We start from the raw sequence: 4,948 nt of genomic DNA, 5'->3' as shown, positions 1-4,948 counted from the left end.
TGGCTGGCCTGTGGCCAGGGTAGACTCAAGAGAATCAAAGGATTCGTCGTGAGGCCACAAGAGGACCAAGAGCTTAGCATCGTCTAGCACCGTGGAACACTCCGCGTCTTCAGAGGAAGACCACATTGTATATTCTAGTGTTTGTACCCCCCCCCCCCCCCCGTGTGATCATTTATATACTATTTATGGTGACGGTAATAATTATATTATTAAGTTTTTGCCTTTGTCTCCCTTCCCCTTTAATTTACTTGCGTTACGGATCACATCCCTTGAAAGCCACTACTAGCTTGGGGCCGGATACCCTACCTCTAACAACATCAGAGAAAGAACCCGGTTGCGACCCGAGAGGGCCGTAACAGAGAAGAACTTCATGAAACGGACAGAGAGAAAGTTCTAGGAGTTGACATCACACCAAACCTGTCTCCTGAAGCCCACATAAAGAGAATTACATCTGCGGCATATGTGAGGCTGGCTAACATCAGAACAGCCTTCAGGAACCTGTGTAAGGAATTATTCAGAACCTCTCACCCTACACCACAACCCTCACTCTACACAACCGTCACCCTACACAACCCTCACCCTACACAACCCTCACCCTACACAACACTCACCCTACACCACCCTCACCCTACATAACACTCACCCTACACAACCCTCACCCTACACAACCCTCACCCTACACCACCCTCACCCTACACAACACTCACCCTACACAACCCTCACCCTACACCACCCTCACCCAACACAACACTCACCCTACACAACCCTCACCCTACACAACCCTCACCCTACACCCTCATCCTACACAACACTCACCCTACACAACCCTCACCCTACACAACCACCCTCACCCTACACAACCACCCTCACCCTACACAACCCTCACCCTACACCACCCTCACCCTACACAGCCCTCACCCTACACAACCCTCACCCTACACCACCCTCACCTTACACAACCACCTCATCCTACACAACCCTCACCCTACACCACCCTCACCCTACACCACCCTCACCCTACACCACCCTCACCCTACACCGCACTCACCCTACACCACCCTCACCCTACACAACCCTCACCCTACACGCCACTCACCTTACACAACCCTCATCCTACACCACCCTCACCCTACACAACCCTCACCCTACACCACCCTCACCCTACACCACAACCCTCACCCTACACCACAACCCTCACCCTACACCACCCTCACCCTACACCACCCTCACCCTACACCACAACCCTCACCCTACACAACCCTCACCCTACACCACCCTCACCCTACACCACACCCTACACCACCCTCACCCTACACAACCCTCACCCTACACCACCCTCACCCCTACACCACCACCCTCACCCTACACCACCCTCACCCTACACCACCCTCACCCTACACCACCACCCTCACCCTACACCACCACCCTCACCCTACACCACCCTCACCCTACACAACCCTCACCCTACACCACCCTCACCCTACACCACAACCCTCACCCTACACCACCCTCACCCTACACCACCACCCTCACCCTACACCACCCTCACCCTACACCACCCTCACCCTACACCACCCTCGCCCTACACCACCCTCACCCTACACCACCCTCACCCTACACCACCCTCACCCTACACCCTCACCCTACACCACCCTCACCCTACACCACCCTACACCCTACACCACACTGACCGCCACAATATTTGCGAGAGAGAGTTTAGGCATCATTAATGTCCCGTGACTGGACCCGGGAATGAATATTCACAACAAATTATATTTTTAATAGCTGAGCAAATCATGGCATCACTGAGGGGGTGTTGGTGGGGGTGGTGGTGAGGGGTTGTGTTGGTGGGGGTGTTGGTGGGGGTGTTGGTGGGGGTGGTGGTGAGGGGTTGTGTTGGTGGGGGTGTTGGTGGGGGTGTTGGTGGGGGTGGTGGTGAGGGGTTGTGTTGGTGGGGGTGTTGGTGGGGGTGTTGGTGGGGGTGGTGGTGAGGGGTTGTGTTGGAGGGGGTGTTGGTGGGTGGTGGTGGTGAGGGGTTGTGTTGGTAGGGGTGTTGGTGGGTGGTGGTGGTGATGGGTTGTGTTGGTGGGGGTGTTGGTGGGTGGTGGTGGTGAGGGGTTGTGTTGGAGGGTGGTGGTGGTGAGGGGTGGTATTGGTGGGGGTGTTGGTGGGTGGTGGTGGTGAGGGGTTGTATTGGAGGGTGGTGGTGGTGAGGGGTGGTGTTGGTGGTGAGGGGTTGTGTTGGAGGGTGGTGGTGGTGAGGGGTGGTGTTGGTGGTGAGGGGTTGTGTTGGAGGGTGGTGGTGGTGAGGGGTTGTGTTGGAGGGTGGTGGTGGTGAGGGGTGGTGTTGGTGGGGGTGTTGGTGGGTGGTGGTGGTGAGGGGTTGTATTGGAGGGTGGTGGTGGTGAGGGGTGGTGTTGGTGGTGAGGGGTTGTGTTGGAGGGTGGTGGTGGTGAGGGGTGGTGTTGGTGGTGAGGGGTGGTGTTGGTGGTGAGGGGTGGTGTTGGTGGTGAGGGGTGGTGTTGGTGGGGGTGTTGGAGGGTGGTGGTGGTGAGGGGTTGTGTTGGAGGGTGGTGGTGGTGAGGGGTGGTGTTGGTGGTGAGGGGTGGTGTTGGAGGGGGTGTTGGAGGGTGGTGGTGGTGATGGGTTGTGTTGGTGGGGGTGATGGAAATATGACAGAATAATATGAAGATAAATAATGATATGATATATAGAATAACGTCGTTATTAATATTGGGTTAGTGCTGCTATTTCATCAAGTGTGTGTGTGCTCACCTAGTTGTACTCACCTAGTTGTGCTTGCGGGGGTTGAGCTCTGGCTCTTTGGTCCCGCCTCTCAACCGTCAATCAACAGGTGTACAGGTTCCTGAGCCTATTGGGCTCTATCATATCTACACTTGAAACTGTGTATGGAGTCAGCCTCCACCACATTGCTTCCTAATGCATTCCATTTGTCAACCACTCTGACACTAAAAAAGTTCTTTCTAATATCTCTGTGGCTCATTTGGGCACTCAGTTTCCACCTGTGTCCCTTTGTGCGTGTTCCCCTTGTGTTAAATAGACTGTCTTTATCTACCCTATCAATCCCCTTCAGAATCTTGAATGTGGTGATCATGTCCCCCCTAACTCTTCTGTCTTCCAGCGAAGTGAGGTTTAATTCCCGTAGTCTCTCCTCGTAGCTCATACCTCTCAGCTCGGGTACTAGTCTGGTGGCAAACCTTTGAACCTTTTCCAGTTTAGTCTTATGTTTGACTAGATATGGACTCCATGCTGGAGCCGCATACTCCAGGATTGGCCTGACATATGTGGTATATAATGTTCTGAAAGATTCCTTACACAAGTTTCTAAAGGCCGTTCTTATGTTAGCCAACCTGGCATATGCTGCTGATGTTATCCTCTTGATATGAGCTGCAGGGGACAGGTCTGGCGTGACATCAACCCCCAGGTCTTTCTCTCTCTCTGACATTTGAAGTATTTCATCTCCCTAGTTATACCTTGTATCTGGTCTCCTGCTTCCTACCCCTATCTTCATTACATTACATTTGCTTGGGTTAAACTCTAACATCCATTTGTTCGACCATTCCTGCAGCTTGTCCAGGTCTTCTTGAAGCCTCAAGCTGTCCTCCTCTGTCTTAATCCTTCTCATAATTTTGGCGTCGTCAGCAAACATTGAGAGGAATGAGTCTATACCCTCTGGGAGATCATTTACGTATATCAGAAACAGGATAGGTCCAAGCACAGAGCCCTGTGGGACTCCACTGGTGACTTCACGCCATTCTGAGGTCTCACCCCTCACTATAACTCTCTGCTTCCTATTGCTTAGGTACTCCCTTATCCACTGGAGCACCTTACCAGCTACTCCTGCCTGTTTCTCCAGCTTATGCATCAACCTTTTGTGGGGTACTGTGTCATAGGCAGATGCAGTCCGCCCATCCTTCTCTTTCTTGCTTAATCTTTGTCACCTGATCATAGAATTCTATCAAGCCTGTAAGGCAAGATTTACTCTCCCTGAACCCATGTTGATGGGTTGTCACGAAGTCTCTTCTCTCCAAATGTGTTACTAGGTTTTTTCTCACAATCTTCTCCATCACCTTGCATGGTATACAGGTTAAGGACACTGGCCTGTAGTTCAGTGCCTCTTGTCTGTCACCCTTTTTAAATATTGGTACTACATTAGCAGTCTTCCATACTTCTGGTAGGTCTCCCGTTTCCAGTGACCTACTATACACTATGGAGAGTGGCAAGCAAAGTGCTCCTGCACACTCTTTCAATACCCATGGTGAGATTCCATCAGGCCCAACAGCTTTTCTCACATCCAGCTCCAATAGGTGCTGCTTGACCTCACCTCTCCTTGTGTGTGTGTACTCACCTATATGTACTCACCTATATGTGCTTGCAGGATCGAGCATTGACTCTTGGATCCCGCCTTTCGAGCATCGGTTGTTTACAGCAATGACTCCTGTCCCATTTCCCTATCATACCTGGTTTTAAAATTATGAATAGTATTTGCTTCCACAACCTGTTCCTGAAGTGCATTCCATTTCCCCACTACTCTCACGCTAAAAGAAAACTTCCTAACATCTCTGTGACTCATCTGAGTTTCAAGCTTCCATCCATGTCCTCTCGTTCTGTTACTATTCCGTGTGAACATTTCGTCTATGTCCACTCTGTCAATTCCTCTGAGTATCTTATACGTTCCTATCATGTCCCCCCTCTCCCTTCTTCTTTCTAGTGTCGTAAGGCACAGTTCCCTCAGGCGCTCTTCATACCCCATCCCTCGTAGCTCTGGGACGAGTCTCGTTGCAAACCTCTGAACCTTTTCCAGTTTCATTATATGCTTCTTCAGATGGGGACTCCATGATGAGGCGGCATACTCTAAGACTGGCCTTACGTAGGCAGTGTAAAGCGCCCTAAATGCCTCCTTACTTAGGTTTCTGTGTGTGTGTGT

Source organism: Procambarus clarkii, chromosome 40 (genome assembly GCF_040958095.1).
Source record: "Procambarus clarkii isolate CNS0578487 chromosome 40, FALCON_Pclarkii_2.0, whole genome shotgun sequence".
NCBI classification, from domain to species: Eukaryota; Metazoa; Arthropoda; class Malacostraca; order Decapoda; family Cambaridae; genus Procambarus; species Procambarus clarkii.
Note: the sequence above shows the minus strand (reverse complement) of the source record.